The 25,726-nt window shown below is 37.7% G+C and overlaps 1 long non-coding RNA gene and 2 pseudogenes across 2 annotated transcripts; 2 read left to right on the forward strand and 1 right to left on the reverse strand.

Annotated features, from left to right (window-relative positions):
• Positions 1-447: 447 nt before the first annotated feature.
• LOC148691810 (uncharacterized) lies at positions 448-1,526 on the reverse strand (annotated as a pseudogene).
• Positions 1,527-6,043: 4,517 nt separating this feature from the next.
• Positions 6,044-15,581, forward strand: LOC137738292 (uncharacterized; annotated as a pseudogene). The gene is made up of 7 exons (XR_015955341.1): positions 6,044-7,200; positions 7,600-7,664; positions 8,239-8,271; positions 9,036-9,789; positions 13,067-13,184; positions 13,271-13,332; positions 15,236-15,581. The product of XR_015955341.1 is annotated as an uncharacterized LOC137738292 (transcript).
• Positions 15,582-18,281: 2,700 nt separating this feature from the next.
• LOC148691811 (uncharacterized) lies at positions 18,282-19,435 on the forward strand. The gene is made up of 2 exons (XR_015955234.1): positions 18,282-18,566; positions 18,666-19,435. It is a non-coding gene; the product is annotated as an uncharacterized LOC148691811 (long non-coding RNA).
• Positions 19,436-25,726: the final 6,291 nt, after the last annotated feature.

The following is a 25,726-nucleotide window of genomic DNA, read 5'->3' on the forward strand; positions in this document are numbered from 1 at the left end:
CTCTGCAATTCCGCTCCCTTCTTCGCATGGATATCCTTAGTTTTTCCTGAACCGGACCCCCTCGGATCCTCCCTTTGTGTCACCGGAATACTCAGGCCTGTGTCATCTCTACATATCAGATATTAGTTTTCGTCATTTATTTCCTCCAGAGTCGCCGTCTGTCTGCTTACCATCTGCCTAGGTAAAACAAAATTATTTGTTTAAGTAAACATTTCCTATCCGATGCTCCAAGAGGTCTGACTACCCCCTTGTGAAAGAAACCAATGGTGGGTAAGCTCTTCGGTCCCAATCAATGATCGTGGCCTTCTATGCCACATATTCCTCCCTCGATTTGATAAGGATGACCTCTCTTTCGGGTTCAGTACATTACTGTTATTATCCCCATGTCCCCTCCTCCCGACCCAGCAACATGAGTATAAGCCTGAGAGGAAGGCAGAGTATAACATCTTACAGCCCTCGCAAGTCTCCTATCTCCCTCCCTTCTAGGGTCAAGGGTCTTTTGATCTCCACCATATCCCTGGTTCGCGCATCTTTAGACCACTCGCCATAGCTTGCTACACCTCCCTTTTTGGGCTCGAAAGAGCACTCAGTGTTGGTGTGGCCTATTTGTCCATACCAGTAGCAAAAGTCTTGTAGGCGCTCATAGCGAAACTCCACCCACGTATCCCTGTTATTCTCCCTTCTTAGCCAACACCCATTCACTAACGGATTCGAGGTATTGATATTGATCTTCACCCTTAAGAAACCATGCTCCTTTCAAAGGTCCTCAAGTTCGAGAAACTCCCTTGTATCCTTCGTTAGACGCTGAATGTTAGACTCCGTAGTAAGACATAAGGGAACCTCTCTAATCTAGATCCAGACAAAGATGATCTTCATACTTCTTCTAATGCAAGCTTCGTGGGCCACATCTTAACGGAGAAGTTTTGTTTCATCACAACCCACGGGACCTGCTCAATAATCTTCGCTGCAACACTTTCATCTTTCACCGTAATGATAAAAGTGTTATCTTTGAGCCACTTGATTTCAACCTCCCCAAATTCCTTCTAGGTAGATCTGAGTATATTCTTGACTCCCCACTTATTCAGGTTCCTATTAACTAACGCCGTACCCACCAGTTTCACACCATGCTCTATAGATGACAAGTCCATTGACTGCTCCAAGTGGACCACTAATTCATCCACTTCTTGATATGCCATTCGTCTCCTAGTATGTCTAGTGGGTTGACTGGTACTTACAGAGGTAAACGAGAGGTAAATAGTAGAATCCTTCTCTAAGGTTTCAGATGGATAGTGAAACTTCTTTTTTCCCCCTGCTTGGGTCCCCAATGTCTGATATAAGGAAACCAGAACTTCGACAAAGGCCATTGGAAGAAAGTACCTTAATCTGGTGAGAATTGAATTCCATATGCATTTAGTTGTTGAAACGCAGGTAGTTGCTTCCTCTGATTCCATATTTATTACCGAGGCTGATCTAGACCACATAATCCCCTTCCTTTTGCCGGGTCTAACAGATCCACTTCTCTCCATTATGTTGCTACCAACCATCAGAGCAACTACCAAGGGGCCCCACTAACCCCAAAGAACTGAGCTTCTTTAATCAGATCTGGGAATTTAAGATGGTGGGTAAGAGCAAGCCCAGCGTTGCTGGGTGCTCAGGGGACAGGCCAGAGAAAAGGGGCCCGAGGCCCTGTGGACCAGCTCCAGCGTTGAAGAGCCCGAGTGGAGGTGGAGGCCCGAGCTCCGGGCCCGTGGAGAATTGCCAGCCCGAGAGCCCGAGTGTATGTGACGCCAGTGCTGAAGCCAACCTGGTGTCAGGCCATTTTTAATTTTTTTTTTTCTGTCAGGCACGTGCACCCCACTCGCAGGTGGGGCGTCGACACAAAATCAGGAAAAAAAAAAGTGTTTTTTCAGTTACCGTTGGGAAGCCACGTGGCTTCCCACGGATCGTTCGATCTCAACGGATCTTTAATTTGGACCATTCGATCTCAACGGTAAAAAAAAAAAAAAAAGTCTTATTTAATATCCACCGTTCGATCTGAGATCAACGGTGGATATTAATATGCTTTATAAATAAAAAAATAAAAGAAAAAATAGTTTTAAAATTAAGAAAAGTTACCGTTGTGACACGTGGCACAATCTAGAGTGTTGAAATTCAAATTTTTTTTATATCCAACGGCAGAGATTAATTAGTTAAATAAAATTTAAAAAAAAAATTGTAAAAAATTTTAAAAAATTAAAAAAAAAATCTAAACTTTTTTTTTTTTAAAATTGTTTTTACTTTTCTATAAATACCTTCTTATTATCATCTACCTTACATAACAATTTCATATTTTCTCAACTACTTTCAATCACATTCCTTTCTTTGTCTCAAAGTTTCGATCCATTTTTTTTCAACAAAATGACTACTGGTGCAGGTACGAATTGGTCGCTTCTTGAAGATGTTGCGTTGTATACTAGCTGGGTTGAAGTTACTCATAGTTCGCTTACGAGTAATGAGATGCAGTTGCTAGAAATGTGGAGTCTTATTCATACCAATTATCTTGAGAAAATTGGTGGGAAAAGAACCAAAGAATCGATGTACAGTCATTGGAAATTACTTAGCCAATCGTTTAGTACGTGGAAAGACGCCTTGGCACAAGCTAGTAGTAATATTTGAAGTGGGGAAAATTACTCGGATCAGGTAACAATATATAATTTATTTGATACCCAAATTTACATTATAATTATTTGTTTGTATTATTTATTTGCTACGTACTTACATTATAATTATTTGTTTGTATTATTTATTTGTTACCTACTTACATTATAATTATTTGTTACTTATTTTCATTATAATTATTTCTTCTCCCGCATTGCTTAGGAACTTCAAGCACAAGCTTGGTACGCTGCCAAAACCAAAAGCAAAAATAAATCATTCAACTGGTGGGAATGTTGGAATATTGTCAAAGATTGTCCTAAATTTAGAGTTGTGTCAGTTGGTCTAGAAATGCACATGAACAGCACCTCTCTACACTCTACACCCAATCATGTTTCGCATGTTCATGAAGATGATGCAGAAGAAGTGCTCGAAACGCCCCTCCCTGAACAAGCGTCGGGTTCGACCCGTTATCTAATTAGGTCTCAAGGTAAGAAGGCTTCAAAGAGAAAAGGGAGTGCTTCCAAGAATGATTATGCAAAGTTCATGGAAGAACTTACTCGCCAAGGTATTGACTTTGGCGAGGGAACTGGCGAAATATGAGGCTGATAAGGCCAGAAAGGACACAAAAGCTGTAGCTATTGAGAGAGAATTTCAGGCTAATAAGAGAGAAAGAGAGCTACTTAGGCAAGAAAGGGAACATATTAGAGAAGAAAGGCGGGCTCAACGAGATCGTGAGATTATGAACACGCCTTTAGAAGGGAAGTCTCCAAATTCTAAATTTTTTTGGAAGTCAGAGAAAGCAGACGTGGTGCGAAGGAGGCATGCAAGAGAAGCGAAAGCAAACCAAGATGGTCCTAGCACCACAAGAGAAGATCATCCTAACACCACAAATTGGTTAAGTGATGATGAATAGAGTAGTTATTGTAATCGAAGCCCATAATTTTCCAATCACTTTGGGTTGTAATTTATTATTTATTATTGAATATGGTACTTTATGTTGTTTCCAATTTATTGAATATTTATTCAAATGAATTTGGTAAGTTATTTATACTAAGAGAATATTTATTGAAATGACAAAAACACACCAAATAAAATTACATAAGCATACTGAATAATAAAAAACTCACTAAAAAAATTATATAAACATACCAAATAATAAAACACACCAAATAAAATTACATAAACATACCAAATAATAAAACACACCAAATAAAATAACATAAACATACCAAATTCAAAAAAACACACTAAATAAACTTAATTATCTTCAGCTTGTTTCAATGCCCACTGGTGCTTTATCAAGTTAATTTGTCGGGCATTGTGCATGTCTGGCATTTGAAATGCAGTATATCGTTGAATGAGCCTTTCATTGTAACGTTCATCCCTTTGTAATGACTCATGTTGCACGGGCTCATCGGTGGGGTCATGAGCACAATATATACGTGTTCTTGAATTATTCATCGTGTCTGGCTCATATTCATCAACGGCTTCATAATCGTACTCATCTTCCACAATCATGTTGTGAAGAATAATGCACGTCCTCATGATGGATCGAAGCGACTCTACATCAAACAATCTGGCAGCACCCCTGACGATCGCCCAGCGAGCTTGGAGGATACCGAAACAACGCTCCACATCCTTCCTGCACTCCTCTTGACAGCTTGCAAAGTGTTTTTCCTTTGCACTTCGCGGACGTGGCACTGTTTTGACAAATGTTGACCATCGCGGGTAAATGCCGTCAGTTAGGTAGTATGGCTCGTCGTACATACATCCGTTAACCTCATACGTGACTTTTTGTGCCTTTCCTTGCAGGACATCGTTGAACACTGGGGCTTGGGCAAGGACGTTGATGTCATTTTGAGCTTCCGGAACCCCGAAAAAGGCGTACCAAATCCATGTATCAAAAGATGCCACCGCTTCCAGAATGATACTTTTTGCTCCTTTTCTGTCCCCATAAGTGCCTTGACATGCACTTGAACAATTTTTCCACGTCCAGTGCATACAATCAATGCTTCCAATCATCCCAGGAAAACCACGCATCTCGGCCTTCTTCAGCAGCCGTTCTAAGTCCATGTTTGTAGGTTTGCGGAGGTATTCAGCGGTGTAGATAGATTCAATTACTCTGCAAAACCTCATCAGGGACTCAAGAATGGTTAATTTCCCCATCCTCGTTTATCTCATCCACTTGGTTTGCAGATGCTCCATATGCAAGTATCCGCAAGGCAGCAGTAATTTTTTGCTGAGGAAGGAGACCTATAGCACCAAAAGCATCCTTCTTTTGCACAAAGTAAGAATCATGGTTACAAACAGCAATCATGATTTTGTTGAACAAATGTCGTTCCATTGTAAAACGATGTCTAAAGTACGTATCAGGGAATGCACTATTAGGGACAAAATAATCGTCCAAGAGTTCCATACCTCGTCATTGCCTGCTTCTATCAAGGTTTCTGGAACGGCTGGGCTTGCAGATCTGAGCCACAGCTTGGATGACTCGACGGGAATGTGAGGCTCTGCCCATTCTTACTTCGTCATCTCTCCTTCTACGCTTATCATCCTCTTCCCTCTCTTTTTTTGCCCCTGGTGATTAAACTTTCCTTCTGATTGGTTAAACAATTCTTCCTCTTTCTAATCGAGTTCCCACATCATCCTTGAGGAAGAAGAAGACATTGTAAGAAAAAAGCAAAAACTATGAATAATGATACAGATTTTTGTGAAGAAGGAAGCAGAAACTATGAATAATGATAGAGATCTTGAGAAAATTGGTGTGAGATTTGTGAGGGTGGATGGTGGATTATATGGAGGATTTAGAAAGGATTAGGTTGTACATAATGCCACGTTGCATGCCGTCATTCATTAAAAATCTGATGGAAATCTATCCTCAAAGATTGTAAACAGATTATGACACGTGGGACGATGTGATTGGTTAATAATCTTATCAGAAATCCATCACCAATAATTGTATTTTCGGATAATGACACGTGGCATAATGAGTACGATTAAAAAATTTATCGGAAATCAATCTCCAATAATTGTCTTTTCGAATTTTATGACAATGGTGCAACGACAACAATTAAAAATCTTATCTGAAATTACAAATAAAATTATTTTGTATTATTTAATAATACTTCGGATAATGACACATGGCGCAACGAGAATGATTAAAAATCTTATCCTAAATTACAATTAAAATTATTTTGTATTATTTTATAAATAAAAAAAATACTAATATTTTATTGTCTATTGCCAGGGCTATTGAAGTGTAACGGTGGAGATGCAAATGCTATTGTCAGGACTATTACTATTCATTAAGGACAATTACTATTCATAAGATGAATTGAATAGTGCATAGCTTGGAAGGGCTCCAACGCTGGAGTTGCTTTAACGAGTTATGGTGAGTGTCGTGAGGGGAAACAAGGTTGATGGCGTACAGAGAGGTTCAAGGGGAGTAAAGGCTCTGTAGATCACAGCAACGGGTCAAAACCGTCAGATCTAAGGGTTTAAGGATGGTTTGATCAACGGGAAACCGAAGCACATCCACGGAATCACTCCGGGAGAAAAGACCCGCACTCAGGCGGACTCTCACAGAGGAGAGAAACAATGTTCCTTCCGGCAATTTCAATAACTTTAACTAGCACCATTCTTTGGTGTGAAAAAGGTGACTGGCCTTTTGTTGTTAGAGAAGCAGAGAGAACCGCCGAGAGCCCCAAAAAGAGTTGCTGCTCCATTTGTTATCAAAGATGAGTTGTTATAGGTTTGAGTTACACTGACTGTGGCGAACCCTCGTTAAAATTGTGGTTTTTCTTTTTTTTTGTTTTGTTTTTGCATTTCATTTGGTGTATTTTTTGTGGGTTTGCTTGAGTTGGTTTTCAATTGGTTTTGGTGCTGTTTTTAGCACAACAAACCCGCAGTTCATTTCTATGTACATCATCGGCAACTTTCTCTCAGCGTCTCTTCTCCTCCCACTAAATTTGCCCACCGCCTAGCAGCCTCTACATCGTCAAACCCGCGTTTTCATTCTTCCCAAACAGGAATTCTGGAGCGCAAGCATGGCAGTATAACCCCAAACACGAATCCTTTGGTTTGACAATTATTCGCACCCAAAAAGAAGTGAGCTACGTTTGATTTGATTTAGTATAAATTTGTGCAGTTTCAAAAATCAATGGTGTAACATACAAAAATTGAATTTTGCAAATTACCCAATATTAAACTTGACAGCCACAAATAAACCCTAATTCCTCCTAAAACCCTCGGCGGCGTTGGAGCCTTCTCCCTCCTCGTCCTCCTCCAAATAAAGCTCGGAGAAATCAAAATCCTCGCATGCCCAAATCCCTAACAAGCACGCAGGAGGACGCTATCAACCCTTCCCTTCTCGCATTCAAGCCTCGCCAAGTTCTGCTCGCAAACCGAGACATGAAGCACAGCAAGCCTAGTAGCTCTGCCGATGGAGCCCAAACTCCGAGTCCCGACCAGAAGGGTCAACTCCTCCGCGCCGTGGCTTGGTTCCTGGAGAGCAATGGGTTCTCCAGAACCTTGAAAAAGTTCCTTTCAGAAACTGGAATCGAGGTGGGCACTTGTCTATTTTCTGTTTGGTTGTCTAGAAACGGAGGAAAATGCAGAGCATATATGACTTTTTATTGTTGCATTCTCAGATAGTTGTTTCGAACGACCGATTTTGAAAACTCCCTAAATGATCAAAGCATTCTCTATAGAAATTTTTACTGTTTGTTTTGGATCTTAATTAATTAATCCAGTATCGATTTTCGTAACCGTTATGATGTTTTCCTTGGCCTGGTTCATATCTAATATGATTGAATAGTAATGTATTTGTAACATTGTCCCAGAAGATGGAGTGGGACAGTTCCTTAATGAAGTATTAGATTTTATACACTGTAAATAAATTTGTACTGTATTCTGTGGTTGATGTTGAATTGAATTCAAACTTGGTTATTGACCTTTTTGCAGAAAAGTGAAGTGAAGGATTCTCTTTTGGATTTGGGAGAAATGTACTGCAAGTATTCTGAGATGTGGTAACTTGACAAATGCTTAAACTTTCTTTTCTTCTCCTAGTGAATTTTTATGAAGACACTAGACAGTCATCAATTGTGGTATCTTCTTCAATACTTTTGAAATGATTCTTTAAATCATTACACACGTCCACTTAAACGGTATGAGTTTAATACAGATGATAGTTTTTGTGTGGCAACTTAAATTACGAAACTTTTGTTTTCTGATTTTTTGTAAGTTCAATGATATGGAAGTAGCAAGAAGGACGGTGTTATGCTAATATTTCATGGCATAAATCTTTGGGATTAGATGGCGATAGATTTTGTTTTAATGCTTAAGTAGTTTTAGATTACAGGATCATATTTTAAACAATAGTTGTCACATACTTGTGGTTTTAGAGGTTATCTTAGATTTTCGTGTGCCATTCTAGAATCATGCTGATGGCAATCACTGGCATGACATCCAATGGGAAGAATCCCGATGCTGTCTGGCAGAATGCATAATGCCTCAAATACACTTGGTGATCGTACTGCTATTTAATTAAACATTAAATTACAGTCTCTATTCTAATTTGACCTGCATTTCTTTGTTATGTAGTAGTGGAGGAACAAATGTCCACAACGAGGATAAAGATATGTAGGAATTTATAAATTTGCTTGCTTTCCATCGTGCATGAAGACTCTCTCCCCAGCGTATAAGTATGAGTCCCATGATGCAGATATGTTCATTATTTTTTGGTCATGAGGTAAAGTTCCTTGAACCTTACCCCATGTTTAGTTTTTTCCATCCTACTTAACTATACGTCGCATGATTGGTCATTCCGTCAAATTTGTCTTCCTTTCTTTCAAATTTAAGGGTATAGTGACCTTTTCATACAGAAAAAAAAAATTCAAATTTATTTAAAAAGGGGAAGAGCTTGGCTCCTTAAGGTTTGAGGAGTTCCTCCTCAAAATACTTCGTGGCCTATTCACAAAATTTCGTACTTCTGATCGGAATCGTTCATATTATAAATGACAATGTAAAGATCATATTTGCAAAAAATCAATTAAAACTAAGATTGTTTAGTCAATCCTTAAGGAGTACCGATCCTAAGCACGAAGTTTTGTAAATAGGTCACAAGGTCTAGTCAATCTTTGAGGAGCCAAGTCTCCCTTTTTAAAAAATTCATTTTTTTATTTTTTGATGAAATTCCTATTTATCCCTCAACTTAACAGAAAAGTTGTCGGAACTAACGAAAAGGGCTACTAGTGCAACAAATGACGTAATTCGAGGACGGGAGAGACTATTAGTATTGTTCAGGGACAAAACTAAACTCGTGGTATAGATCAAGGACCTTTGCTACAATTTGGCCTTATGTCTATATTGCTCTTATGTTAGTTTTTTTAATTCTGCACAGTATTTAAGGATACCTTCCACTTGCTGGTAAAGGCTGATAAGTTATCCCAGGAGGCAAAGAAGTCCAAGATAGCTTCTGGTTCTCTTGCCGATGCAGCAGAAGAACATCAATCAGAGCAATTTCCTGGTGCAACTGGAAAAAAAAAAATCAAAGATGCTGTGCCTTTAAAGGGAAATGATGTTGGTGATTCTGAGGTAGAGAAGAAACCGAAGGATAAGAAGAAAAAGAAGACCAAGTCAAGTACGGATTCTGTCAGTGCTGGCGTAGAGCAGCATGGCTTGGAAGGAAAAAATGATGCAAATGAAATTTGTAAATCAATTGCTGATGACAATCCAATGGATCAGAAGAGTGTCAAATCTAAAAGTAAGAAGAAAAAGAAAGATGGTTTGGTTTCTGAAAGTTTAGGTGGTGAGAATGGGAAGGCGCTTAGTATTGGAGATATGGATGGAACTAGTTCTGGAAAAGATGATTTCAAGATATCAGCAGCGGATGCTACCGATAAGGAGAATAAATGTTCCGAAAAAAGAAAAAGATTAGTTTCTGAAGGAAATGATACCCAGCCTACTGACAACAAAGAAGATGAAGAATCCAAGCGCAGAATGGTAGAGGGTTCAAAAGCATCCAAGGGAAGTGAGCAACTAGTAAATAATGATGCATCACAAGGAAAAGCTGAAAATTTTGGTGAAATAGAGAAAAGGGCCGAGAAGTCTTCGAAAAAGAAAAGCAAGAAGCAACTCAACGGTTCTGCTGAGGTATTTCCTTGATCTTTATGTGTGATAGGAACCATTTGAGATGTGAGTTATTCATGCAGCCTCTTTAGAGGTTCTCTAGGTTCTACATGTCTTGTCAAACGCATTTTCCTTCCATTATATATGAAAATAAATGAAAAGCTTTTCTCATATTGAACTCTTGTTACTTTTGATTCAAGCTCTTTTGTTTTGGAGGCGGTTTGAAGTCGTATTGTTTTGGACACTTCACTATGTCATTTCAAATGAGTTTGTTCTTGGGAAACTTTTTCTCAACTATTATTATGTTCTATATTATGGATGAATTTTGGAACCAGTAAAGGGGTAGAGTTCAAGAAGTACCTTGACCTTATTAGATGGGGGAGGGCGAAGAAGCTAAGACATAAGGGTAGAGTTCAAGAGAGTAGGATGCATTTAGGAATGTGGAATATAGGAACCCTAACAGGAAAATCTATGGAAGTAGTGGAAGTTATTGTGAGGAGAAGGATAAATATTATGTGCCTCCAAGAAACTAAGTGGGTTGGTCTCAAGGCAAAGGATCTTGAAAACTTAGTTTTAAAACTTTGGTATTCGGGCACAAATAGAATGAGAAATGGTGTTGGCATCATCGTGGACAAGACTCTGACACAAGATGTTGTAGACATCAAGAGGGTAGGCGATAGAATTATGGCAATCAAGATTGTAATAGGACAAGAACTCATGAATGTGATTAGTGCGTATGCACCTCAAGTAAGGTTGGATACGAGTTTGAAGGAGAAATTTTGGGAAGACGTTGGAGACTTGGTGCAAGGAATCGGTCAGGCAAAGAAGGTATTTATAAGAGGAGATTTAAGTGGACATGTGGGCAAGGAGACAGGCAACTATGGAGTATTGATGGTGGTCATAGTTTTAGGGAGAGAAACAGGGATGGGGAAGCCATCTTGGGTTTTGCAATGGCATATAATCTCTTCTTAGCCAATACGTTCTTTAAGAAGAGAGAAGAACATGTGATTACCTACAAGAGTGGGTCTTCAAAAACACAAATAGATTTTCTTCTAATGAGGAAGGGCAATCGTATAACTTGTAAAGATTTCAAAGTTATACCGGGAGAGAGCTTGGCTAATCAACATCGCTTGTTGGTGATGGATGTACATATCAAAAGAGGGAGAAAAAAGAACAAGACCAAGAGCTTGAAGTGCCCAAAGACTAAATGGTGGAATCTAAAAGGAGAAAAACAAGTCATTTTCAAAGAAAAAGTAATCACCCAATGCATTTGGGATAAAGAGGGGAAAGCTAGCCAAATGTGGGATTCCATGGCTAGTTGTATCCGAAAAGTAGCAAAAGGCCACACCAAAAGGAATTTTGGTGGTGGAAGGAGAAGGTACAAACAAAAGTTAAGGCTAAGAAGGAATGTTGTAAAGCCTTATACAAGGATAAAACCGACAAAAACAGTGAAACCTATAAAATAGCGAAGAAGAAGGCGAACAAAATTTTGAGAGAAGCAAAGCTAGTGGCTTTTGATGATATGTACTAGCGATTAGATACAAAGAAGGAGAGTTGGACATCTATAAACTAACTAGAGTAAGGGAAAAGAAAACAAGAGACCTGAACCAAAGGTGCATCAAGGATGAGAATGGAAAGGTTCTTGCTACAAAGAATGCAGTCAAAGACAAATAGAGGTTATTTTCATAATCTTTTCAATGAAGGTCATGAAAGGAGTACTTTTTTGGGGGAGTAGAGTAACTTAGAAGAGTGTAAAAACTACTACCGCCGAATGTGAAAGGAAGAAGTGGTTGTAACTTTGAAAAAGATGAAGCATAGAAAAGCAGTGGGCCTATATTATATAGTGATCGAAGTATGGAAAGTCTTGAGAGAGATGGGTATAGCATGGTTCACAAGCCTTTTTGATAAGATTTTGAAAACGAAGACGATGCCAAATGAGTGGCAAAAGAACACTTTGGTGTCTATCTACAAGAATACGGGCGACGTACAAATTGCATAAAATGTGTGGGTATTAAATTAATGAGTCATACAATGAAGCTCTGGGGGAGAGCAATTGAGTATATACTAAGGCAAGAGACACGAGTCTTGGATAACCAATTCAGGTTCATGCCAGGACGATTAACCATGGAGGCAATCTATCTCTTACAAAGATCTATGAAAAGATATGGAGATATGAAAAAGGATTTTCACATAGTCTTTATAGATTTGAAAAAAGCATATTATACCGAAAGCTTCCCCATAACTATAGGGTTACATCAAGACTCATCTTTAAGTCCTTACCTTTTTGCATTGGTAATGGATGAGTTAACTAGACATATTTAAGGTGATATTCCTTGGTGTATGCTTTTCGCAGACAATATAGTGTTGATAGATGAAACTCAGGATGGAGTAAATAGGAAGCTTAACCTTGGAGGGAAGTGTTGAAATCTAAAAGTCTTCGCCTAAGTCGGTCAAAGACAGAGTATATGGAGTGAAAGTTCAGTCTGAACGAAGGCTTAAATGAGTTAGGGGAGGATTGGAGATCAGGAAGTACCAAAAAGCGATCGTTTTCGCTACCTAGGATCTATCTTGCAAAAGAATAGAGAGTTGGATGGAGACTTCAACCATAGAATACAATTATACAAGCTGGATGAAGTGGAAGAGTGCATCGAGTGTGTTGTGTGATCGTCGTAGTGTGTTGTGTGATCGTTGTATGCCATTAAAGCTCAAGGGAAAATTTTATAAGATGGCAATAAGGCCAACAATGCTTTATGGCACGGAATGTTGGGTGGTGAAGCATCAACACATACATAAAATGAGTGTAGAGGAGATGAGAATGCTTCGTTGGATGTGTGGGCACACGAGAAAGGATAAAAATAGGAATGAGAATATCTGAGGTAAAGTAGGAGTAGCTGAAATTGAAGGAAAGATGAGAGAAAATCAGTTACGGTGGTTTGGACATGTGAAACAAAGCCCTACAAATGCTCCGGTTAGAAGATGTGATTACGAGACAGACGTTCAGAGCTGAAGGGGTAGAGGAAGACCTAGGAGACTTTGGAAAAGACTTTGAGTACCTGGATCTAACAGAAGACGAGGCACAAACCGAGCGCAATGGCGTTCTAGATTCATGCAGCCAATCCCACTTAGTGAGAAAAGGCTTTGTTGTTGTATATTATGCATGAGTTTTGTGTGTGGTGCTTTATGCTGTTGTTGGATTGATGTTTGTTTCCTTTTCCTTATTTCTCTATCTCTCTCTTGCGCTTTATATTTATGTAACTTCAGGTTAAAGTTTAACCAATGTTGATAAATGCTGTTACCGCAGCCAAAGACCGTTAATGCATTTCAAAGGGTAAAAGCTGATGAGGTGGAATTTGTTGATGAGAAGCTTCAAGATAATTTTTGTTGATGAGAAGCTTCAAGATAATTCTTACTGGGCAAAGGTGTGAGACTGATTAGCTTCTGTATTATTTTCTTGTACTCCGTACTTATTTTTATCCGCTAATTTCTCCCTCTCAATTCTGTGCAGGATGGTGCGGAGATTGGCTACGGTGCAAAAGCACAAGAGATTCTTGGGCAAGTCCGAGGAAGGTGTGTATTCTGATTGCCGCATTGTTGTATGTTAAACTGTTTTATGCTCTTTTGAATTATCATCTTTCTTTTCCTTTTTGGAGTACTGCTAGTTAGATAAACAAAACCGACACTCTGATACAGGTGGCTCCCACATACAATGGTAGGGCACACCTCTGTTAGAGAGTGGGTCAGGTTTTTTGTGTCCAAATTGTTGTTTCCTCTTGTATTGTTAAATCTTGTAGGTCTTTGGCTGAATTAAAAACCGAAGTAAGTTTGCAGTTTGCACCATAGTTAACTGGTGAAACCTTATATGTTTATATTAGATAGCATATATAAAATATAGTAATTATGATTTTAAAGCACCTTTGAAGCTTAATGGATTGCTACATGGCCTACTATTTTCGTTGGTACAAAAATGTTTGTAATTTTGAAAAAAAAGTGCACATCACTGGCAAGTTCAAACCAGCATGCCCATTGAATTGAGTTGTGCGTAGGTCAGTGTAGTTGATATAAGGATTTCATGTGAATGAGTGTCAAGATAAACAATCTATATATATGCAATCGGGTGGGGATGGCACCAGTCCTCGATAAAATGAATTGGAGGAATAATTGTTTGAGATGGTTTGGTCATGTTTAGTGAAAGGCTTTAAATGTAATAGGAGTAATTTGATTTAAGTTGGAGCCAGGCCGTGCAAAGGTTATAGATTGACGGACAGTTAATATGGCTGTTAATTGGGTAAACAACTGGTGGGGCTCATAATGAAACAAAAAAAATCATCTAGCTGACTTGTAATCAAAGCTACATGTAGATGTCTCTAGTGTCTTAATTCATTTGAACGGAAACCCCTCATATTGCCTTGGAAATCAACTTTAATAAAGAATGGAATGGGGGTTCAGTAGATTAAAATGTTCCGAGAAGACACCCATCATCATACTAGAAGAGGGAAAGGATTAAGGGTTAGAGGATCGGCTGTGAAAGATATGACAAACATAAATGGTATAAATCCTTCGAACATGTTGTCTGTTAGGAAATAATTGTAATGTAATATACTGTTGAAAAAATAACATGTGACTTCTATGAATGAATTTATTTTACTTTATTAATCAAAATTTTAGGCCTTTCCGCTTTTTCTAATGTACAAGTTAGGGTTAAGCTATTTCCAGAAAAAACAGGGATAAGCATCCACCTCTCTTTGCTCTCTCTTATTTCTTCACCTCTAACCATCCTTCTCTTTTTCTCCAGTGGACCTCTGCTATAGGGAAATTGGTTTTATTGGGGAAACTCCGATGTATTTCGAGTTTCAACTAATGTACTGTTTTTGAGCGCCTGTCCGCAACATATGGATTCTATGGCTAATAACCCCACTTCTCTTGTTTGTAATCCTACACTATAGTGCAAACTAATTTCCGGGCACAGTATCGCAAAAACTGTCGCCCAGGAGGGCAGGGCTCTTGGAATAATTTTTTTATCTGTCCTACTGGAGTATGGAGAAAATGTTATATTTCTGGTGTACATAAAGAGCTGAATGATTTGGCACTCTCTGAACATAATTTTCAAAAGTAAAAAGATAACTAGTCTTTCATATTGCTATTGAGCTGATTGTGATGCTCCTGTTGAGAACTATATTAGACTTCAAGCTTTATGCCCTTCATTCTCACACGCACCATGTGCATGCACTCGTTAGAATGTCTTGTGTTCTTTTTTTTCTTCAACAAACGATAGTATCTATATTAAGGGGGTGGGCAAGTGGGCCAATTCTTAACAATGAGCTTGCCATAATAATGTGGTTCAATTTTGCCTTTGGCGAGAATCGAATCTAAAACCTCTCACTTACAAGTGAAGAGGAATATCATTAAACCGTAGTACTAAGTGGTTCTCTAGGCACTTGTTTCTTAATTATGCTTTCCATTGAATTTGCAGGGATTTTTGGCACGAAAAGACCAAAAAGAAGCGAGGGTCATACAGCGGAGGGCAGATTGATCAGCAATCACACTCAGTCAAGTTCAATTATTCTGATGAAGATTAACTGGAAAGTTTCCTTAAGGCACAAGTCAAGAACGGTATTCACTTGCAGAAACATCTACCTGGACCTATCTATTTATATTTCCAAAAAATTCAACCAATGGCCCATTTAGAGTTTTACAAGGCAAAATTTTTGAAATGTCATTTGAATTTATATACTTTTATCACGTGAACTAAAATTTTAAGTGACTTGTCATGTCAACTTTCTAAAACTATCAATTTGTCATATGCTCTCAACTCTGTTCGGTTTTCTATCCAAACAAGTCGTGTACGTTGCACATGACTTGTGTTTAGGCCTGTTAATGACTTTCAACACTTCACTCCCTTCTAGAAGCCTTCTAGAAGGTTGCATTGGACGAAACAAAAATCTAGAGTTTCTACAAACTAAAAATGAAATGATTATGCAATAGAATACTTATTTTTATTCTAAAACAAAATGAAACTTAGTATAATGACATGATATAATTTTGATCGAGTTTCTTTTCAACAGTATATAGTCCTCAAAATATTCATTGTTTTTACAAAATCATTGCTTGTGGTAAACAATGAAATGAAGTTAAAATGAGGCCAATTGTTCGAAAGAACCCTAAAAACGAGTAATGTGCAACTATTTTGAATGAAAAGCTTAACGATGAGTCATATTACAAATTGAAAAAAAAAATGTATAAGTTCATATGATATTTCAAAAACATTCCTCATTTGTAACTCTCTTCTTGTTCTCGATAGGATGAGCCAATGGAAGGCTAGCTCCAGTTTGTTGATAGTAATTTTCTCTTAAATTGTGGTCCGAAGGATGTACGATAAAATATTTATGTCATGAATTTAATTTATTTGTTCTTTTTTTTTTCTCTATTTCTTTTTTGGGCTAGGAATTGTCTAACTCCAAAGACTTTTGGTTTTCAAAAATTTGTCTCTCTAGGCAAATTGACTGGTGCTTCGTTTTTCGCATAAGATGAACTTATCAAGGAAGCTATGTCCTTACAGAGATAGTAATTGCTATATGAAATTATGTTTACAGGCTTGTTTCGCATTTTTATACGTGTTATTGATGGAGTGTGCAACCGCACATGAAAGCTTCGAGTGTAAAGATAAATGTTCTTAAATTTTAATCACTTCTTGGCATAAATATATAACCCCATTAACCTCCTATTGCCTTTCGTCTAACAAAAAAAAAAAAAAAAAAAAAAAAAAAAAAAAAAAAAACCTCTTAATGAGCCCAATTAAGAGTTACTTATTTGCCAGCCCAATGACCAAATTGTGATTATACCAAATCATTGCTAAGCCCAAATTGGACTCAATGGTAACATTTGATAAATGACAAGATGAAATTTCACAGAGCTTTGCCTCAATCTTAACCAAAGCTAGGTCTAGGAGTACTGCCAAAAGTGAAAAACAAAGCATTGAGTAGTCCAAAATTGGAGAATAGAAACGAGTAGGGGTGGAAAAAATTCCCGAAAATCCCAAATCGAACCGAAAAAATCCCGATCCCAAACCAAAAATTTCCCAAACCGAAATTTCCCAAATTTTCGGGATGCTATCCCGAACCGATCCCGAAATTTTGGTATGGGATTTGGGATTGGCTTCTCAATATTTCGGGAATCCCATACCAAACCGAAATTATATATTATTAATTTATACATATATATTATATATTATTCTTTTATAATTGATGCTAGTAGTTTCTAATTCATGCTCTGCAACCTGGAATGCCTTACACCTTGCATATTTTTCATGTTCTGTTTGATATTCATTTGGATTTTATTATTGCTGCTGTCATGGCTAATGATTTCAGAAGATTTGATTCTTTTGTCTCTTAACAGATTGTCAAAAGGGTTTAATTAATTTGAATTTTGACTCTAATAAAAACAATCAAGCATGCCAATATTTGATTAAATGGTAGTGTGAATGAAATGACATTCTTAGTTCATGAATGTGTTCTTAAATTATATATTTGAAGAATAATTCATAATTTCATATTTTAATTTGGGATTCCCGATTTGTCCCGAAATCCCAAAAATATTTCGGGATTCCCGAAATTTTGGTTTGGGATTGGTCTTCAAATTCCCGTCCCAAAACATTTCGGTTTGGGATTCGGGATACTACTTTTGGTTCGGTATCCCATACCGAACCACCCCTAGAAACGAGTTAGAGTTTGATAGATTTTCGACGTCTCCACACATTGCCCATAGTTGGGTTTGATATTTCTGTTGATGCATTGAGCCCGATAGTGTTAGGATGCGAGATGGCATCATTTTGTGGTTACAGTTAAAGTCGAGTATTAGTATAAATAGTACATTGTAAGAGAGGAAAGATAATTAATGAAATATTAATTGTTTGTATTGTTGTTTTGCTATCCCATCTCTGTGTAATTATAAAAGACGTAAAGTAAGGTTCAAACAGATAGTCCCATGTGCTATCACGTCTTTCAATACGTGTTGTTCACGTTTCTTTCCCTTTTAGTTAGGACAAGTCACGTATTTCACTTGAGTGACGACAAATGTGGGCGGGTTTGTTGATGATAGGTGCAATTTCTTCTCGTAAATAGTGCATAATGACTTCTTGTGCACACACAAGTATTGCACTCTTTAAAGTACAACTTTTTCGTTTGTATTTTCAAAAAGTAAGAGTCCATGATGAATTTTTAAAATTTCAATATCAGCAGCCTAAAGAATTTGCTCAATAAACTATGCTTATTTTCTCAATCAAAATTTTTAAGAAAAATTAATGAAAAATGGTTGAAAACTTTGAGTTTTAATGATAAGGACGAAATAAAAGGTAAAGTGAATAGTACCAGGATTGATTTTTTAGTATAAAAATATGATTTTTCGTTAAAATGAACAGTGTCATGGACTTTTCATTAAAACTCTCAAATTTTTAGTAGTTATGTCTATATCCAATTTTCCACCATCAACCCATATATTTGACGTCGTTAGATTAAAAGAAGATGAAGATGATTTTTAATAACTTTTCTAGATAGTATTATAGTTTATAGTTTTAATAATCATAGTATTATCTAAGGTGTTATTGGAATTATCCCGAAAGTGCTTGAGAGTAGGAATAATTAAGGAGTCCAATGTTTCATGCAATGAGGACTCATCTTGAGGTGACGACTAGATATGTGGTGCATGCAATTATCTCTAGTAGTCTCGAGATAACCAAGTATAAGACTTGGACTTGATCATGAGTTAAAAAGAGATAAAGGGACGGATTGGCCATGAGGAAATTAAAGGTAATTCTAACTATATTAAGATAATATTTCAAGGAGTTGCAATACTATCAGCCTTTACAACTTGAACATCATGCAATTTATTCCTATAAACACATTCAGGTTTGGTTGGCAGTCAATGGACGACGACCGACTAGATAAACGAGATTTCCAGAAGCAACCAGTGAAGGCGATTGGCTGGACAGACGGGGCTAGATTTGTGGAGTTAGTTTGCCTTAGGAATCTCCACTGACTAGATAGACGAGGATTTTCTTTGAGTCTGTGGATGGCTATTTATCTTAAGTCTCAGTCGGCGAAGATGTCACTTCATTAGCCTTCTTGGAGAAGTGAGGTATTCTATAATTGGTTACCTTCAGGTTACATTATCAACTTTTACTATTAAGACACTCATAACCCTTGAGTACCTTTGCCCATATTGTTTGATACTGATTCGGTGGACCTATAATTTCATCAATATAGTTGAGGCTTTGTTTCTCTCCAAATATCGCTCCTCACCATGAATTTACAACCATCTACCCTTGCTGCTCGTTTCATTGGGTGTCTCTTCTTAGGATCTCCTCCAGATGTGTACTTTGGTGGTTCTAGTGGCTCGTAGCATTTAAAGTGCGCTTTGCACTATTTGGTAGGATTATGGGAGTGCTCTCAATGCGGTTAGCTTGCCTATCCCCATTCTCTTTTCATCCATTTAGTTTTTTGGCCTTTATTTCGAGTGATGGCGACGGATCTGCGGTGGCGGTGATACTGTTTTGGTGGAGGTGGCTGCTTTACATTCTCATATCTAGGCTCTTCTGGTTGTTAATTGTGTTGGGCTGCTCTTTTTGGGCCAATTTCATTGTAATTTTCTTTTATGGAGTTGGTCTTTTGTTTGTCTATTCTTGACTCTCCTTTTGAATTGTTCTCACCTTGTACTATCTTTCTCTTTTAATGAAATTTACTTTGATTGGCCAACAAAAAAAAATAGTTAAGGCTGCTGAACTCGATACATAGAATCCAGAACTTCACAGTGATTTACACAACCTTATCTTCAGGCTTTAGAACTCAAGGCCGATGGTGTTCCTTCCTCGGCCGGACTCGCTTGATTCAGAAGGTAAGCTCGGTGGTAAATTGGCATGCCCGCATCAACATTCAAGCCACCAAAAAACGTAATTAGCTACTAATTATTTTGTCTGCGCCCCGCTTAGACCTTGTAACTTTTAGAGTCGAACAAGTTAACATTCACTTGACTTTCTTCTAGATTCTTATATGCCGTTGGCTTTTGACAAAAGGAAAGCAACGGTAACTTATAAAGATTACATTCGACGCATCCTGAGAAAGTAATAGGGCTTTGATTCTATCTTATTTTTGACATCTTGTGCCTTATCTGTATTCATGTGTCTACATTGCTGGTATGAATTATTAAAAGAACACAGATACTTTAATTTTTTCAAAAGCAATTAAAGATATTCTTACCAAAAGCAGAAAACCTTGAAATTCTTGTACATTCTATATATATGTGTGTATATATATATATATATATATATATATATATGATATATCCCTTGCTTTCATTTGAAGCGAAGCTTGGAAGTTGAATTATATACAAAGATACTTTTGTGGGGATTTGGGGAGGACTTTGTCAACCAATCACTATAAATCCATAGTTTGAATATGAAGCAAGGGATGCAAGTTTTCTTAGAAATTTCAGTGTTGTCGGTGCAGTTGATTAGTAATATTTCAGTGTTCTTGGTGCAGTTGTTTTGAAATAGCGAGCCCATAGTGTTGGAAAAAATCAAATAACGAGAAAAAGAACAAATTAATTATAAATTTTGACTATATTTATTGACTAAAGAAATAAGAACACTATATATTTACCAAGAACATTGCTAGACTAGATTTCTATCAACTAAAATTACAAGGTGTATTTATAAAAATTGAAATCTTAACAAACAAGAAAGCAATCGCAAACCCTACTAAATTATAAGAAAATAATCATAATTTATCCTACTAAAAACACTAATACAAAGAATACCAAAACACGCTAACTTCAAATACACTAGATTGCTAACTTTTCCAACTCAAAGTAGGTTACAAACTTTAAAGTTAACCATGTCCTTGTAAGATTCAAGCTTTTTGGAGCTTTAGGCCAAAGTAATTACTTTTTTTTTTTTTTTAACAAACGATATTATCTATAAGTGGAGGAGTGGGCTAAGTCTTATAATAGGCTGGCGATAATGTGATTCAAATTTGCCTTTGGCGAAAATTGAACCTAAGATTTCTCACTTATAAGTAAAGAGGAAAGAGGAATACCACTAGACCATATTATTAAGTGACGGCCAAAGTAATTACCTTTTCATCAATATATATACATTTACATATTTTTGTGTGTGTATGTGTGACATTTTCTAGTAATTGGATTGTTTAAGAGTTCGATAATCCTGTAGGTATATTTTAAGCTATAGACTCATCAATTCTAAAGGGTAGTGATATCTATACACTTCTTTTTTCCTCATGCACATTCCTACTTTTTTATGTTTCTTTTTTCTTTTGTTTGCTTCGATTGAATAAATCATAAGATAATTAAATGACAAAATATGCACGAGGAGAAATAGAGTATGCATAAATCTTTTCTTTTATAAAATTAGAAAATAAAATTACCAATTAAAATTTTAATGTACACGATCAAATTGTAAAATGGATTAGACGTCCGCACTCTAACTTGTCATTAGAAGAAATGTTAAAAGACAATTGTGTTTAGGTGCTTGAGTATGCATTATATGACCCGGATGCACATATGGCTGGAAGCCCCTACTTCCTAGTAGGCTTCTTAGTTATTTTCTTCCATGACAATTTCGAAGGCACCAGCAAATAGGATCGAATCGATAAATTTGTAGAAAAAGTAAAAGATTACTTTGAGAACAATATGGAAGCTTGCAGATGTTCCAGACAATAAGTAGACAAGCAGGCAATGTGGTAGTTCTTGTTCGAGAAGCAGCTCAACCACTCTTTTATAACTTGATGGGGTTTGCGTCCTAGACTTGTTCACACAAAGCGGAAGATGAAAATAGAAGACTTTAAATATTTGATTCCTATTCTTTCTAATACTGAAGTCTTTTGTGATAAAACTCAACATCTGATGGATTGTGCAAGTAATAATTATATAATTATCAAATTGTAAACAATATCGTTGTTGTTAGAAATAGGTCTTTGACCCGTCTCCCGGACAATTCAACACAAAAAAATGTCAAACACCATCAACAAAATTGCCCCCACTGATTTGGATGGTTAATTAGCAAGCAGAAGATGAACTGAAATTATACACAACCAAAATTAGGTGGGAAATTTAGAAAAATAACCAAAATTTGGACCTGTATAAGATTATAGCCATCATTTTAATTTTATGATAATTATAATTAAAAGTTAATATAAAATTATTAATATATTATTAATGAATAAAAACTTCCTCATATAAAGGAACTACACGCCAGAGGTTCTACTCTTACAGAGCTCCTCCAAAATCTACAAACCTATCCCCCTCTCTTTAGCGTAGGTAAATATCGTTTGCTCAACAAAAAAAATCTGCAAACTTAGTTCAGCATTCGAATGTCCACTAACTCACTGGAATTGCGAGCTGAAATTGCCCAAGATGCTGTCAACATAATGTAAACATGATGTATCAATTAGATAAAAGTTCCATATATTGGTACGAAAGCAATCAGATTTTCAGGAGATTATGATAGATCAGTCATTTGTTCAAACCCAGTTTTGATCATGCAAATATTTTTCAAAAACCAATTTAATTAAGCAGAATTACAATAACAGGATCAAATTGTAAGCCACAAAACAACCAGGATCATATTCAGCAGAATTTTTTCAACGGTCCGAGCTTGCAAACACAAGCATTCAAATTTCAATTAAAACCACTGAAATATATTTTTCATTTCCTTACATTTCCCACCAACCAAACAGAAGCCAAGAGAATCCGAAAACCCAAAACCAGAAGAAAATTTCTGATCAGCGAGAAAGCAGTTCTGGTTTGAGAGGGAGAGGTCGGTATACTTAGGCTTGGTTTGGTATTGCTGTGCTTTGAAAAAAAGCTGCTGTGATAATAAGTGGCTGTGCTGTGAGAATAAGCGGCTGTGAAATAAAGCCAGTAAAGTGTTTGGTAAACTTTTTTGTAAAAGTGCTTTTGGAAAAAAAAAGCAGTATCATAGTGTTTGGTAAACTTTTTTGTAAAACAGCTGTGACTGTGTGAAATGACCAAAAAGGGTATATTACTAGATGTGCTATTAATTTAATTTTCTTAACAAAGAAAAGTGAATTACTAAATATATTTTATTTTTAGAAGAAAAATATTTATATACTATAAAATGTGCTATTAATTTCATATACTATAAAATGTTTTCATGCTTTACTGACTATCTTTCAGGATAATTTTCATTTAATGAACCAGCAACCAGCAAAGAATGCATGATTTATGCACAAAAGAGATGCAAACAAAAGGGAGATGCAACGATTTATATGATATTATCAACTCCTAAATTTGAAGTGAAGAGAATCCAACTCCGAAATTTGGATACAAGGACTCCCTAATTAAGGAAAATACACCCAACGAACATGACGTAATGTCAAAATTTATATCACATTATTAGACAACTCTACTCGACCATATCCAAGGACAAGTCACAACTCGTTCATATCGTACACAACAATCGGATATAAACTTTGGGCCTAATGCCTCTTTTCTTCATCTTTTGTGGTACCCGCAAAAGCTCAACGATGCTTTGCTTGCAACTAATTTCAGTTTTTTTTTCTGGGTTTTCGGTAATTTTAATTTGCAACCGATTTCGGTTTCACATTAAGCCCGGTTCGCTTCGTCCAACCGAACCCGTTTCTCCGCCAACCAGCACATAAAAATCCACTTCAGACTTTTCAGGCCCCCAAACCAGAACCCCTCAACCACTCCGGAAGACGTGAACCACTATCCAAACATGGACCGACCCGGACCCGAGTCTGCTCCCCCGCAACCCCTACTCTCCGACCGGGTCCTCATAAGCGGCGTCGTCACACCCGTGGCTCTATTCTCCGACGGAGTGCTCCGGTGGTCGGAGAGAAGTCAACGGAGCTTGATCGTCGAGAAGGAGGTCCTGGGGTTCGCGGCGGAAGGTCCGAAGATTAGGATAAGAGCTTTTGTGGAAGGCGGAGCTGGAATCTGCTGTGGCGCGAACAGAGGAGCTGTGGCGAGGAAGGACTTGGTGTTCGAGCCTCTCTCTGATCCGCCTCCTCCTCCGTCGATGCTTCCGGAACCGGTGGAGCCTCCGACATGACGGCGACGCATTCCAGCCGTCGCGGCGGCCGAGCCCCGCGGAGCCATGACGCCGGGGCGCGCAGTCGCAGTGGACGACGACGACGCTTGGGTTATTCATATTTCAGTACACTGTTCACCCGTGTGTGGGTGAAAATAAGCTGCTTTTGGAAGCTGCAAATTGCAGCTTCTTGTCATCTGCTGATTTTGGGCTTTTTTTCACCCTCAACTTTGAAACAAAGCTGTTTTTCAAAGTTTACCAAACACCAAAAATTTTCATAGCTTTTTTTCATAGTAGCTTTTTTTTTAATCACCTCAATCCCAAACAGGCCCTTAGAGAGAGAGAGAGAGAGACAAGAAGAGAAAAGCTAGTTTTTAGTTATTAAGGGTATATTAGTAATGATATATCAAAATTTGGTTATAATTATTATAAATTCAAAAGGGTAGCTATTATTTTATTCATGGTCTAAATTTTGGTTATTTTTTCAAATATCCCAAATTAGGTGGAGTCATAAATATCAGAGTTGTTGAACAATTTCCTAGAGTATTATACTATATGGTAGGTCTACATGCTGGTTAGAGAAATTTTATTGGTTAATTACACTTTACCACCTTAAGTTTGAGGTCAATTTTAATTTCTTACAATATCTTTAAAACATTTAAATTTCATACCTTAAGTACTATTTTATTTCAATATAATATATCCGTTACATTTTCGATCCATTTGCCCGTTAAGAGCTGACGTATCTGTCACATTTATGCCAAGTGGCAAAAAAATAATTTTTTAATCCTGAATCTTCTTATAATAAAAAAAAAAAATTGAAAACGCAGAACCCCTCCCCACACCTATTCTCCCTCCCAAGCCTCCCAACCACCTCTCTCTCCTCCACTTTATTCACCTCCGCTCTCATCCAAAAACCCACCCCAGCCCCACCTCCACCTCCCTCGCAACCCCCCACCCCCCACCCCAGCCCCCCCAAACTCTCGCGAAATTCTTCTTGAGCTCACAATTTTGAATCGTCCAAGTTGACTCACAAGGCACTTGCACTTCTCGTTCTGTTCCCACTCCCTGAGTCCGATTGCGCTACTGTGGTGTCGGATCCGAACCGGGTCGCCTACCTGTCTCACCTTGTGTAGCACCCCTCCATGGAGGTCCGAGTCAACTCGGCCGTGTTGATCGAGAATGTCCTAGTAGGGTCGTGAAAGGAGGAGCTACGAGCGCAGGTTAGGGGAGCAGGGTTCAGATGGGGGAGAAAGGTGAGTGGGTGCCGAGCAGAGCTCATGGTGGTGGCTGTGCTGGGCGCCGACGAAGGCGGATTGGAGGCTTTGGAGTCGCAGAGAGAAGAAGAAGGTGGGTGCGAGTTGTAAAGAAGAGAAGGGTGGGTGGGGTTGCAGATGAGAGAAGGGAGAAAGGGGGTGGGGTGAGTTTTTGGATGAGAGGGGAGGTGAAGAGAGTGGAGGCGAGGGAGGTGGTTGGGAGGGGAGGGAGGGAGCAGAGGGGTGGGGAGGGGTTATGCGATTTCAGTTTTTTTTTTTTTTTTAATTAAATTTTTTTTTTTGCCATGTGGCACAAATTTGGTAGCCACGTCAGCTCTTAACGGATCAATGGATATAAAATGTAACGGATGTATTATATTGAAATAAAATAGTACCTGAGGTATGAAATTGAATTGTTTTAAAGATGTTGTAAGAAATTGAAATCGACCCCAAACTTGAGGTGGTAAGTGTAATTTACCCAATTTTATTTGAACCCATATAATTTTTTTCTACACTCAGTTTATTCTAATAAACCCAAATTTATTACGTAAACTGCCCTAACAAACCCAATTCAATATAAATTTATCTTTATACCCATTTAGAAAATAAAAACATAAAATCAGTA

Source organism: Pyrus communis, chromosome 13 (genome assembly GCF_041283825.1).
Source record: "Pyrus communis isolate YQ-2024b chromosome 13, ASM4128382v1, whole genome shotgun sequence".
NCBI lineage: Eukaryota > Viridiplantae > Streptophyta > Magnoliopsida > Rosales > Rosaceae > Pyrus > Pyrus communis.